Genomic DNA, 15,819 nt, shown 5'->3' on the forward strand with positions numbered 1-15,819 from the left:
AACTTTTTACGGTGGAGGGATTGCGTAGAGGATTGGCTTTTTTTACATTTGATGTTTTTGGTGGGATAATATATAACACTAAAAGGAAGCCGCTTTGTTCCAGCTTTAAACTAACTGTCAATACTTCAGAACTATCGAAAGCCAAGTACAGTGTGCAACACAGCGGTAACAACACGAACACCTAGCACAGAGGATATTAACAACGAAACTTTGTCTGCCGGGTGTACGGGCTTGACGCCATTGCACGCTCATGTAAACAAAGGGTTGGAGACGCTCATTAGCAGAATATAGTCACGTCACAATATATTATGGAAATTGTTTGAGTCTATTGTGATGTTGAAGGAACTTAAAGGCTGTGTGAGGTCATGGTCATGTTTATGTGTGGTTTATGTACATGTTTTGGCTGTTTTTTTACCTACGCTGTATGAAATGGTTTTCTTTATTCTAGCTTAGATGAAGGGATAGATGCGGGTAAGAATATTTTGTTAGAGGAATCTGGCTCCTAAAAATGTGCTTAACCTTAGATTTAATTTATTTATCATTCACACCACAAGCCCTTTCCAGGTGAATCTATTTAATCAACAACTCAAAACATACTAAGTAATTCATCATAGGCCAACAGCCTAAATGGTTTTCGCCCACCATAATAAATAACATGGGTAGGTGAGCTATCAATTTCCTGACGTGAATTTCCCATAGTCGGCGACGCAGTACGCACACAGGCACAGAACGTTGCAGCCAGAGTATATACACGAGGGACTCACGCACACATAGGCAGGGTATGGAACATAGGGAATGGACATCGACTGTCGTGTTTTCCTTAGTTGCAGTTAGGTTCGATATACGATACGTTAGGTTAGAATAAATTAGAGGACAACTTTATGAGTTTCAGACTGTTAGTGAATAGTAGGAAACAGATATAAATTGTACTAACGTCTTGTAGTGACTCATTCGTTGTAGAAGTTTTAGGATAGCTAGCTTTTCTTGCTATTTATGTTCACTACCAGTTGGGAAATGGAAAAAAATACGGCGTCATTAAATAAATGACAGTATAGATAGAACTTTCCAGACAGGCACAGAGCCAAATAGTACTCACTGTTACGATAAAAGGTTTAAGAGAGTCTAAACAACAGACTAATTGCATAAACCAATTAAATGGTGCCCCCGAAGCAAGCTCCGCCCAAAACTCACACAGAGCTTTTAGAACTGCATTATGGTTTATGTGTGAGTGCAATACTGAGGGAAAGCCTCTCGTTGTTGAAATACTGCCTCCAAACGTCGGCTTTTCCGCAGTTTCGCAGAAAATGCGACGCTGAAGCCCCACCGGCATTTCGCTACTCAGCTATCGCTAGCGAATTTATGCTATGCCTTGCATTTTAACCGGCGAGTTTTATTGCGAAAATATTCTATAATAAAACGAAGGCATGTGCCGTATGTATTCGATTAATATTTTTGTTCAAAGGGCATGAAAAACCGATTGGAATGTAAAATTGGATCAGACAGACCGAAAACACTCAATGTTGATCAATACAGATTCCATCAACGAGGGTCGCGACATATCCTGTAAAATCGTGAAACTACACGTAGTTTTAAAGTCGAAAATGGTGTGACAAGTTAATTCATTAAAACACGTCTCTGTAATTGAATCGAATCGCCGTTTGCGGGTGTCATCTCTGCAACTCTTAAATTAAATACAGAGCATACAAAACCAGCGTACCATGGGCCTACAGACCTTTAGTGCCACCACTAGTTTTCTTAAAATAGCAGATCGAGTTAAATTGGTCAGAGGAAATGTTCTATATTGAACAGAAGCAAACTTAGCCAGTGTAAAAAGACCCGGACCTACGTTAATACAGAAGTAAACTTTCTGTTACACTGCAGGCCAAGTAAAAGAGGTCGGTGGTTACGGTATGATGATAAATAGTGGTATAGAGATATTATGCGCGGTTGGTTAGTCATATTTGTCGTGTGCACTGCCATTAATAACAATTGAGACGTTCCCGTTGGCAGGACAGTGTATTTAGTGCAGAGCATTGAGTAGGTTGCGTAAGAGTTACTATACATATGAAGATACGATGAATCAATCAATATGAGAGACATGATTTAATAAAATAAGCATTTTTAGACAATTGACAATGGGTATCGACAATTGGGGCAGCTGTTATCACTTTCTATATTACATAAACATGTAAAACGTTCTATCATAGACGACTTATTGTCAATTTATTGTTGATAGGCTTATGTAGTACAAAAGTACAGGCAGCAAGTACTTTGAGTGTTTGTTTAGTTTTCCATTATACCATCATAACAGTCCAATAGAAATAATGTTACTAAAACATAAACACCCGAAAACACAATATTCACACAACACCAAATTCAAAATATTGAATGTTTATAAATATTATTGGCACAATCAAATAAAACGCATTGACGCGCACTTAAAACCAATTAAACTGAACAATAGTTAATACAAAACAAACTCATAGATAAGGGTTTATCTGTTTTTAAAAGCGAGTAATTGTCCGAAATAAAATTTGATATAGGAACTAGGTTATCTATGTATCACAGCGATTGCTACCAGTTGCTTTCAATTGGAAACTGAATTTATTAGAATTATTTGTATTGGCAACCGGTTGTAATATTTATTTGTACAATATTGCCATAAGTTTCGTCCAAACTGTAATAAATAATTATGCTGCTAACTGAATCTGTCATAGTTTTAAGACCAGGATACCATAAAATTTAATAAGGATTAAGTTTTGCTAGCTGTAAGTTGCATTTTCATATATTGGTTTTTTCATTATTATGATTGTACGTGCCATTGTACGTAGTTTGTATGTACATTCTAAGTATATCTTAGACACCAATGACTGTGTTTCGGATGGCACGTTAAACTGTAGGTCCCGGCTGTCATTGAACATCCTTGGCAGTCGTTACGGGTAGTCAGAAACCAGTAAGTCTGACACCAGTCTAACCAAGGGGTATCGGGTTGCCCGGGTAACTGGGTTGAGGAGGCCAGATAGGGCAGTCGCTCCTTGTAAAGCACTGGTACTCAGCTACATCCGGTTAGACTGGAAGCCGACCCCAACATAGTTGGGAAAAAGGCTCGGAGGATGGATGGATTGTACGTGCCAGCTAAATTAGTAGTAAGTGTAACCTAAATTAATGTGATATAAAGTGCTAATTAATATTCGTATTTCTCCCTTTGAACTCTGTGTCCTGAAATAATCTGCTGTATATTTGCAACTATCACGCAACCAGTTGTCGAATATATTGCACAATAAAGTACCGAATTTATCGGCGTTAAATCGATAACCGTAACACAATGATATCATGCCATTATGTGATAAATAAACCTTATTATTAATCGATAAGTTTTCCAAAGAAACTGTGATAAGAGAAATGCACTGTTTAATAAGTGTCAAACCGTGATAAAAAGATTTTATCGAAATCGCACGACAGCCTTGTTTTGGATGAATATTACAAAGACAACAAATAAATTATTTTGCATAATGAGACACATGCAGTGAATGCACGTGAGTAATGATTAGGTATCTTAATAACTTTCCATTGGAACATAATCTTACTGATAAATATGCAAAACGATTTAACGCATCAATATATTAACGTAGTCTTTATTTCCTAAAATATCAAAAACAACACTACGACATATACACGAAGGTGTATCAAATTAAGGGTAAGATAATTTACCCGCGGTTTATGGTACGGAAACTGCCGATATGTTGTTAGTTCTCCCCCAACCCTAGTGATTAACTGCCACAAAAATAACCCCGTGAAAGACAGGGCTATAAATAGTGAATACTTCAAAGACAGGGCTAGAAAATCCCCAAATTGTTTTAGAAGAATCGAAAGATTGATGAAATTTCTGTAGAAATAAGCATTACCTTGCACTCAAACGTATTATGCCATTTGAAGTTATTGTTTACAGTGTGTACATAAATGTAAAATGAAAATACAGTGTAAAATAAAAATACAGTGTGTACCTACATAAAAATAAATAAAATACTTGTAAGGTTGAGTTAACGACCTAAGACTGGTATAACTAGCATTCTAAACACATATTCCTTGGACGGATAGACTAAGTCTCATGTATTACGCAAGCTATCATTAATTATGCCTTCATCTGCATATTGCACCGTACACCTGTCCATAACTACCAATAGAGTAATCCATCCAAATAAACATAAATCAAGCCAGCTTACTGCAAAGCCACCTAAAGCCAATCCTCTCTAATCTAACGAAACCATTGACAAAACTCATATGAAAAGGTAAAATAGTGGATAGTGGAATTCAATAGAACCATGGAGAACAAAATGAATAGCGGAGGTGCTAACGGAAAATCGCCTAAGAATATAGTGCACCAAAATGCGACTGAGGTCGGGACGAGGAACGTTACTATTTTTGCCCGTACACGCCTTCTTTGGGTCCGAGCATTTTGTTCTAATACCAAAAAATCGTTGACAGATGTCTCAAAGAACACGAACTAACGATCACTCGTAACTGACCGTTTTGGGTCATTCTCATCGTACGAATTTGACCTACTAGGAGCGCCTGACCTATGTACCTGCATTTTGGCATCTCCGCTGATCTTTCCTTACTCTGTGATAAAACACAGTGACTATTCGCTCAGTTTGCGCTGATATTTCTAACAAAGGCGTCGAGATGAAAGGACCACCATGTAACAAGTTACAAAGCATTGTTATCTCTCGCAACTAGCCAGATCTATATTAAGTTGGCGTGATGGGGGTGACTCGGCTTTCAGTTCTGAAGTTCTGATGTTCTGATGTTTGACAAGCGGATGGGACGCGTTGGGGTGGAAATGTCGGAAAGTTTTCGGCTTATGTAGCGGTGTTGGTTCTGACAGCTGATGGGATTATTTTTAGGATCGTTTTGAGTTTTTGTGTTTGTGACGCGTAAATAGTAGTCAGGGTTGATTTAATTGAGTAGTCAGGGTTGATTTAACATCATTTTCAGACATTGAAGAACTTTATTTTGAATATTAATTTTTAATAATTCAGCAAGTTCAAATCGTTTTATTTTAACGAAAAACACTTAAAAGTCAAGAAAGTGCTGAGATAAAAACTGATTCCGAAAAAATCGTATTATCGTAACTAAATTTCGCTAACAACCACCCCTATCCCGATATATAACTACTTCACGCGTCTGGATTATAAGTAAAGCCTGTACCATCCATGATAAATAGGCTTTTTAACACTGAAAATATTTTTTTAAACGGACCAGTCCCTAAGGTCACCGCGTCTAAACAAACAAACAAGCTTTCTCTGCCATCATGGGGTTGAAACTGCCAATCCATTAATACCTCTACTTCCTTCCACAATTCACTATATCCCAACATTAGTATAGTATACAGATTCGATACACAAACATCGATTCAGTTAGAAACGTCTCCTGAATATGGAAATGAAGTGAACACGACGCAGGAAACGGAAGGAGTCGCGTCCCCGTTGACACTGTATGACGGTACTTGTATTTATGTTGTAGCGATAGGCATGGAAATGTTAGTTTCTATAATAGATATACATACGTATAATACACATATAGCTAGATGGTAGTACCAATCAGGAGTAATGTGTCCCAATATCGTTTCCTTGTTACTACGTGATTTATTTCGTGTTTGTTGTTTTTATGTTGTCCTGTCATGTAATCTCTTTTAGTGGTCTAATGAGACTTGAAGTTAGGTAGGTAAATGAGGAAAATCGATGTCTCTACTAAGCAGCTTACTGTCTGATAAATAGGACCCTTACACATATTTGAAAGCTTCAAATTAAGCTCTGAAATCACACTGCTATTTTTTCAACCTTATAGTTTGGAAAACCGTTTTTACAAAATGGGTCTTATCTGTCAATTTCCTACAAGATATTAAAAAGTATCTACGCCATTTGCAAGAGAAGTATATAAACCAAGAGTTTTCTAGCATCACGATGCACAACGCTGGCGCAAAGCACAATATAATTACTGGGCACGTTAGCGCCTCGCCTGCCCGACCCAATGATTTAGAAACGCGCAATATATCCTGAGAGCTATGGTTACGAACGTGTGTTTAAGTTCACGATGCTTACACAGCTTTTTTATATAGATAGGCAGAATGTTCTTGATGTAGTATGTAAGCAGTACTTTAATGTAAGCATAATAATTTGGGGGTTGTAACTACTTAGAGTTCATAATGATTGACGGTTATACAGAACTGCAGCAGACTTGTTGATATGTGGATTAAGATGATCCCTGAATTTTGCTACGGAAGAGGCCTATTTGTACCTAGTGGATCATGGGCGAATAATGATAAAGCTCAAAGTCTTTTACCCGTGTGCCGCTCCTTATCTAGGCATAATTTAGATGAAAACCAAGTATTTCATTCAAATCAACATTTAAGGATTTGTTTCAAATATTTCTCCGCTACGAAGTCAAATATAGCAAGGCGGATACAACTTTTAACTTGCACAAGTTGATAGACATAAAAGTTGTTTAACCAAATACATAAAATCAATTAATGTCTTATTTCTGCAGTGGGAGTGCTATTTGAGCTACCTACGACGGTAATTATGTCGATTTAATGCCATTTATATGGAAGCTCGAGCAATCTTGATAAATCAGTTGATACCTATCGATTCTTAATTCAGTTGATACCTATCGATTCTTTATCAGATTTTATGCATTTTAGATTGCTATCAGTATCGTTCTTGTGTAATTCATACCTTCCCGGTACCATTCACGTGAATTTCTATAGGAACTCTAAGATGGTATGATACATAGGGTTTTCCGTAGACATTGAAAAAATGAAGCTTACAAATTGGGCAAAAAAAAAACTATTCCATCTTTGCTATGCATTTTGATGACGCAGAAATCCCTCCACTCGTGCTACTTAAATCAAACGAAACAGTCAAAAAAGTGACAAAACAGCGGAACAAAACATTTTATTTCGCAAAATAATAAGACGCGGGAAAACACCGAGCTCCGCTGAATATCCACCCTTCGTACCCCCCACCCCGTCTAGACTAAGGGGTAGTGAAAATCTTAAAAGCCCGCCGTCCTTTGTACGCTACGAGCGAAAAATATGAACTTTATGAGACGGCCTTCGTCACAAAAGCCTTGTTTTGATTACAAAAGTAAAACAATAGAATAACGGGAGTAGGGACTTGGTTACACTATGATATTTGTTATTTACTTCGCTCAGAGTAGTGAGAGACAAATTACTATACAGATGTTATGAGACTTGGCTAAGTCTAAGCAACTATTTTTACTTCATTTAAGCATAACACTACTTATATTCAAATAGAACAATATTCTAACCTACCAACACAATACCTTAATGGCTGGCTATGTATTAATAACACTACAACATTCTCACACAAAGGGAGATAATATCAACAAGCATAACAATGCCGTATTCAGTTATGTTTCGTCTCGTTAGTGCAAATTACGCGTAGGATTGGCAGACGATGCGCAAGAGTGTATCATGAAGCGCCTGACTGTGAACGAACGGTTGATTAGGAAGTGAGAGTTTTTGCTATAACACTTTTGGTAGGCGCTCGCGTAATATTTGTGTCTAAGAAATTTATAGTCATTATGTGATTAACGCCCAATCCTTCTTTTGTGTGCGGGGAGGCCTGTGCCCACCAGTGGGACCACAAAAAGGGAATAGAGTTAATTTTTTTGTCTTACAACTCCTTTGGAAAATAAGCAAAGTCCTTAAAAATAAGACATGCCAGCTAAACCATATAATGAAGACATAAACACTGAAACTGACTGCATCATTATCATACGTCTGCTAACAACTGCGTTGCGTCCACACACGGGTGTAAAATACATCGTCTTCTACGTGAGTCGCTTACAAATGTTCCCTTGAATAGTCTGAATGCACTTCAGGGCCATGATTAAGATATTCGTCTCGTCGTCGCCTTGAGAAAATTCAAGATTAAAAACCTTCAGTATCCGTGGTTGCGACGCCATATCTTAAAGCTTACGTAGGTAGAACTATGTAGATAGATATATGAACGCAGACTAAGAATTTGAAAACGTAGCGAGTTAGTGGATCTTTTTGAGTAATTACTAAAGGATGTCTAGGGATGTTAAAAAGATGAATGGGGTGAGCTCGGTTACAGCTAGTTGGTTGTGAAATTTCCTTTAGTTTCATTGTGAAGTTCTTGCAGTGCGTTTATATTTGTAGGCTCCTTTAATGAATGTTTGAGTTAAGGAGTTAAATGAACCCTGATTACAACTTCATGAAGCATCTCAGTGCATGATTGATGATGATTACTGCTCTCCAGAAATACATCTGTCTTCTGCGTGCGAATTTAATGCACGTTGAACGCTGCATACATAATATTAAACGCAGTTTTATTTTATTTGAATAATAGTATATTATTATACAAGTAAGTTGCGGTTACAAAAGAATGTTCGTCATTTATCCTCGGTAAAAAATCATCACTATTTTAATAACTAAGGCACCCAGGTATACCTATGGTCAAACTAGCACGTACACATAAAATAAATTCGATAACTGGTGCGTTACATGCGTCATACGGGTTAAACCCCACTAATGACAGTTGACGGGTTGAATAGAGTTACGATTCTGACAAACTACCTCCCAAAACAAACACGACAGTTTTCACGTTAAAATGTGCACTAGCAACACTAAAATGCATGAAAAGCTATGTAGTTACATACTTTATATTCAGCTATTTTAACTTGGTAACGGAGGTTAGATATTTTATGATATATTCCAAAGGTTAGGTCCATTGAATATGCAAATTATACCAATCTCAGTTACCTACTTAGGGTTAGTTGCATCATCAGGCTTTTAGGTACTCGTAGAAGTATTTAAAGGATGATTTCTTGTATTTACTACAACTATTTAGGAATCGTATTGATGTAACTTCCAAAAACTTAAAAACTTTTTACAAAAATGCTACATATCTTACACGTTATGATCCACCTCACAACCTCCCACAATATGCATTCCTGAACCGAAAATTCTCGAGCATTTAGGCGGTTATTTAAGCACAAACTAGTCTGATAACACATAAGCATGTGTCACACGGATAAGTTGATTTCCCGCGCACCGGACCGGAACCGTACGCCCGGGTGCACAACCGCACTCTGCTGCAAGATTACATTTTGCACTATCTATGCATACAAGGTTGTTCAGAAGGCACACTAGCATACATATCTACAATAATATTATGGAGAGGATTTATTTTTATTGTTTAAAACTCAAAAACTACTGTAACAATTTTAACATTTCTTTCGCTATTATAAAGCTACATTATCTGCGAGTAACTAAGATATTATTTTTTTCCGATACGAGCAGTAGATCCCACGGGACGTGGGTGAAATCGCGTGGAACAGCTGTGGTAAACAAGTCATTGGTCTCTGTGAAGGTTCGAGTAATACTTACAACCCCAACCTATTGCTTCCACTGGGGCGTCCATCTCTCAAACACTCCTCAAGTGACACCATAATACATGATATAGACTATACTTTCGCACTTATTCATACTATTTTGCATTATTGGAAAATTCGTGGCCGTATTGAAAAACAAACAACTGAACCTTCTGTATTTTTCATTGTGTATGGTTTGTGTGCGCTGGAATTTTCACGTAAATATCTGAGTTTAGTGGTCAGGTAAGCTTTATTAAAAGCTCGTTAATTAAAGCATGTTTTGCATAATAAATTTGTATTATGGGCGCCGCATTGCGATAGCTTGATAGGTATATATCGTCTATAATTTGACTTTTATATAGCTAGGCGAGGATTTTGTGTAGCATAACTTTATAAGTTCCTATAAAATAACATTGAAAGTTAACGAGTAACATCGACTTTTTCTGCAATTTGCTAATAAAAGTCTTTGACTTTCTTGTACCGGACGTGCCATTCAAGTAGTTAAGCCAATCTTGGGTTTTATGAAGCTGACTCTCAATAAAGCTACGTAAACAATTTTCTTTTATCTCCGCACTGAGTTACAACAAACGAGCTTCGGGATAATAAATCCTCGTGAAAAGCGACATAGGAAAACGAATTGTATCGCACACACACACACTAACATACATATACACACACATATGTACAGCTGTCTGTCCGGACGCTATGAGATAAAACTCCGCCACGCCGGATGAGCAGGCCCAACGAAATTATATGCAACCATTAAAACAACACGGTTACAGTAAAGTACTTAACTACGATCATGTACATACACGTAACATTATGTTGTAGACAGGAAAATTAGGGATGCACAGAGATTACACGGTTTTTACACTGCGCAGACTGCGATGGTTTTTACCGGAGAGATAAGCAACTTTTTGCATGAGTATGTATAGCGAGAATTGTTTAAGTTTGGTTAAGAGTGGTAACTACTGAGCAATTGCATTTTCAAACCTTCCACTTGATTAAATAAACCAACGTTTAAACTGCATCGAGATCACAACCCCTTTGTAGATTTTATAAAAACAACTTTGCAGCAAGACAGGCTTGATAACGATTCAATCACAAATATCAGTTTTCCTTATCACTGAAGTAATATTGATTCCTAAAATAAACTTTTGCAAGCATTGCGTCAGTTTTTGGTATGTTAGTTTTTGCACAATGAAACCTGATAATATGGTAATTACAGGATATTTAGTGCGTGCGTGTTGAGGAAATGGTGCGGTTTTTTCATCCTGTCTAGATTGTAACGTGTGTACCTAAAGGGGAAAGGCACAGCCAGCCATATGTCGCAACTACTGCCCTTTACGTAGCTAAGTAATATAACTTGATATAAGTCACATATTATGAAATTGTACATGACTACATCAAGGTGTGGAAAAGAGTATACAAAAATATCAAAACTGACTACTCTAATGAATTTTCAAGATTTGGAACCGCATTTACTTTTAGCGTAGATAATCCTTCACGGATTAGAAAATATCTTACAAAACCGAGAAATTACTTTAAGTACACAAAAAGGTGAAAGCCCTTTACCGGCCTACAAACTATTGAAGCAAGAAATATTTTCACAGAGGCATAATAAATCGACAATTAATGGGTGCAGACGAGAAATCTTATAAAATTGATTTTCAATGAGCCACAACCCAATCACGGTCCAAAGAAAACTAATCAAAGGTATTTTATCAGTCACTACGCTAATATATTTGATCGTAATCAGATATTAATGAAGGCTTCACCGAGGTTTAACGAATAATAAATAAAAGGCGGCTATCAATTAAAGTAGATTCATTCCGTTTTATGAGGTTGTGTAAAACAGGAATGGTAAGGTTTGTAGCCATCCAATGTCTATTGGACAATGGCTGAATAGGCAGTTAACATTAATCACACAGTAAGTCCGACATAACAGAAAAATATAAAATAGTTCAACGTAGTAAATGTTGTTCATCAACGAATACTAAATGAAGACAGTTCTTGCACCGAGCAAGCCGTCTTAAAGGCACAACGAGTACATTATCATAGGCATGTATGCCGTATGTAAATGCAGAGCGTGACGTAACCATACACGTTTCGGGTCCACGAACCGGTTCGTAAACAAACCAGCTAATAGTCAAACTAATGTATGGACCTATTAAGTTAATTTAACTCAAAACGTTCGACGATTGCTTTTTGTTATTTGGACCGAATATCGTCCCTTGAGGAACTCCATGAACTAACTTCGTTAACGCCAATGTTTTTAGTCATTAGACTGGCAATAATTATGGAAACGCCATTCGTGTAAATAAATATTTCTTATTCGAACTTCATTACGATTTGCTCGGCGTTCAGACTACTTGGGAATAAAAAAACTACTTAGTTCGTGATCACGAACGCTGCAGACTCGAGACGTCGGAGAAAGAAAAATATAAATTCATTTTAATAAACTTCTTCTTAATAAAACTCTTGATATTCTGCCTAGCGAAAAAGTTTTACTTAGTATTCTACTATTAGGGCGAATTTATGAATGCTTTTGCGTTAGTTTACAAAGTTAAGTGAAGCTGATGGAATGATTTGATTTAAAAAGTATTTCGTTTGTACTGTACCTGTGGTCGGAGGGACAAGTGAGTGCCGCCATGCCAATGGATACGTACCTGCAACAAAAACAGCAGAACATAAGTACTGGAACATCGCACGCGCATTAATTATAACATCGTATGAATTACCTTCCGTATTCCGCATTCGAAATGGTTTGATGCGTGAGATATTTTAATTAAGTAAATGAGACGCAGAATGTGAGTCCTCATAATTAAGTGTATTTTGTAATTTATGTGTTTCAGTTGATCCTTTTTATTCCAAAAACAACAGTTAAACAAACAGAATATATACTTTTGTGGACAATCTAATCTACCTCATCGATTGGTTTTATGTATTTGTTATTGGCAAACTTATCGGAAATCCTTGCAGATATGGTTTGTGGTTTTTAGCATAAAAGGCACATTGTTACATTGCCCACATTCCTTCCATTTGTATCATCAAAACAGGAAAACTACGGTTGACTTATGATTCAATTGTTTAAATTAACACGGAATAAAGAGGTTAATTAGTGTAACACAGATAATCATAAAGTAATCAATGTATTTGTTTTAAAAATTGAAATTTCAATAATATGGATAAATCTTATCCTAATGATACAAGAACGATTATCAACGAAATTGTCACTCTGACTGTTAAACTAAAAGAAGAAAGAAAGAACTTTATTGATGTCAATAGGTAGACAAGAAACAGAAAAAGGTCACAAAGAAGACACCAAAACAAAACAATTGACAACCAGTAAACACAGAACCCGCCAAAACAAAAATAAACACCACCACTATCATAGACGCCCAGCTTTAAAAAAAGGTGCAATTTTTCACCGCACCAGAAGCGTCTGGCTGTCAACAAAGGCGGCATTTCCCGTTGCATAGCTCAGGCTTCAGCGAAGCCAAACAGTGATGCTTGCAACTGAGCGAGTAAACTACACCCATGAGAGACGCTGACTAATGATACGACTGCAAGTGTGTAATTTCAGTAAGGAGAAAATGTTGGGAATACGGTAGCTGTGTTGTAGGTAGACGATGTAATCTTAGATTTGACCGGTCATGCAGGTGTAGTGGTTAGATCATTGCATGAGAAAAAGTGGGTTCTGTAAATTCCATCTTTATTTACAATGCGTTCGCTCGTTTTGAGTTGGTGACATATTCAGATTCGAAGCGAATATAGTGTATTTTGATCAATAAGGGAGACGGTATTTAATAACGTGATCCTTAACATTATGGTTGTAACCATAACAGTCACTATTTCTTTGTTAATTTCTCAGTACATCATTCGCTGTTTATCCTCATACTGTTTGCAATTAGATACATAGTATGAAGTAGATATAACACAACAATCGACCTTATTGCTTAGCGAGATCAATTCTAATACCGTATTGACCTTACTCGGGCAATCTCCGTAGGAAGTCACGCAGAAATTGTTGGTGCTCATTGTTTATCTTAGTCTAGAATGAACTTAGTAGCATTTTATTTCTAGGAACATGTACAATGTATTGAGGCTTAGACGACATTCTGCTTTGAAGGGCAAGCTGGGCAACTTTCAAAACGCATGATACATAGTTCAAATCTTATTATCTCTCAGCTGACGTCTTTGTTTGACCAGCTATAATCATTTCTACTACACATTTTGTCTCAAATAGTCGTCTGGTAGGGTGACCTTAAAAGCATTAACTATCATCCTTTGATTTATCTATAAATACCTCAGATGGCATCGCAAAGAGATAAATGGAGGGGACCCATAATATAGGAAGCCCCAGGTGTCTTTAAACAAAAGACTTTTTATTCTATCCACCTTATCATTCTTTGAAAGGTCCACTAGCCTTGATGGATAAAATCTTATGAAACGCAAAAACTTATGAAGCAATTTATAAACGTCAATTTCATTCTCAAAGTTTAGTTCGAAACATGAATTAGAGGCACGGCTTTTTGCTTGATCATGGTCAAATAAATTATGGTTTTGGATTCAATAACCAATTGCTGTTTTGCGGTTTACAAATAAACATATGTTCGAATAGTGGTCTATCAAATCACAATGATATTAAACTACTTATCTAACTTGCTAACGTAACATTTGTTTTGGCATATTGTTTTCTTTAGGTTCATATTTTTCTGTTTACTAGACAACCGTTGGTAACTGGAAACTCGCTTTTATACAGAAATATAACGTACAAACTATATCAATTACATCTTACTCAGAAATTATTGTAGCTACAATATAATACTCGTACGGAGTATTTTTTTTATTCAAGGACAATTTTACAGCTACGTAGGTGTTTCATAACAACAATAAATACGCGACTATTGTTTTTACGCAGGTGCAAGTCAAGTTAGTGAAGTTTATCGTAAACACAAGGACTATTGTGCCAACTGATGCAGAGATAAACTATTGATCGATGCATGTGAGTTGTCATAAACATTATGCATCAGTGGACGTAATACGAACATTCGTAATTAGTTCATCAGCCGTCTGGTGGTTGTGGCCGACGGCGATTTCCGTGAGCGGTCGACCGCACGGACCCGGTACGATTCCGATCATTTTCCGGCCATTTTCCCATAGCCGTAAGCGGACCGTGCACCATACCGCAAAGTAGATTAGCCGGCCTCCCGATTGCCTATCAACGCAGCAACCGATGGAAAATTGAGTTCATGTTTCGGCTAATTGACGCTGACAATTGTGTCATTTTGGAAAGCGACAGTCGAACTGAAGGTAATAATTTGAATAAATGAATAATCAATTGAGGAATCGGAACCGAACAGCAGTTTAAACTGATGCAATTAAGGAAACTTCATTTGATTGGCCGAAGAGCTCAAAATATTTAAATAACTATTGTATTCTCGTTAAAATCCTATGCGAATCGTGATTGTTATCTTGGGAATCCAGTTTGGCCTCGTCAAATTACGTTGATCATTAGTGGAGCTAAGCGGGCTTGTCCATAGCGAGTTGGGCATAAATTAGAGAATCCATTTGCCTCCTATGGTACATAAGGTATGATGCACAGAGCACTATTAATCTGCCGATAAGTATTGAGTGCGCGGCCTTGAATCGCTGCAACTGCAACTAACGATGCCGACATGACGTATTACTGAAGCCTGTTATAACATTGTGTCGAAGTTATAACGAACGTATTGAATCATAGATTAAATAAGGTGACTTTAAAGTTTTTATCAATTTAATATAACTATTTTGGTTTAAATTAGGTAAATTAAAAAGTATAAATACTGGAATCAAAGTGTCGATCAAAGAAATTAAATTACCAAGACAATTTTCTAATTAACCAACGAAACTTCAGCCTCATAAACCGCATTAGTAATTATGAACAATAAATATTTACAACATTTAATAACCGATCCCTAAGCTTAAGATTTTATATCATGTTTTGAAACAAGACATTATAAACCTAGGCTCAACGTACGAACCATTGCATAATGTCTGCTAGCCCTTCGCTAAAAGCACTTAGTACTCATAACAACAACATAGCGTGTCCTTAATTGTCTCATTGATTGACAAGTTGCGTCATCCATACCAATGGTCAATGGTCCATTAAATATTTATTTGTAAGAGAGCCGATAACATCTATTACTTGAACAGGTGGTAAGTAAACGTCGCCCACTTGCTCACGATCACGAGTAATATGGCATTATCTAATATGCATAATAAGCAATGGAAACTAGGCCTCCGCCTGTCAGGTTTCTGCTAACTCCAACAGTGGGTTTAAAACATTCCTCGTCAAACAGAAATGATTTATCTTGTGTTTTACATAATTAAGAAATTAAACATAATCAACTCTCT

The 15,819-nt window shown here is 36.8% G+C and overlaps 1 protein-coding gene across 8 annotated transcripts in view; it reads right to left on the reverse strand.

The window, feature by feature from the left end:
* The window catches only part of LOC124635134 (supervillin-like), a 206,710-nt gene that overhangs the window by 40,731 nt on the left and 150,160 nt on the right, over positions 1–15,819 (reverse strand). The gene's annotated exons all lie outside the window — the stretch shown is intronic.

The sequence above is a fragment of the Helicoverpa zea genome, chromosome 12 (assembly GCF_022581195.2).
Source record: "Helicoverpa zea isolate HzStark_Cry1AcR chromosome 12, ilHelZeax1.1, whole genome shotgun sequence".
In the NCBI taxonomy this organism is placed as follows: domain Eukaryota; kingdom Metazoa; phylum Arthropoda; class Insecta; order Lepidoptera; family Noctuidae; genus Helicoverpa; species Helicoverpa zea.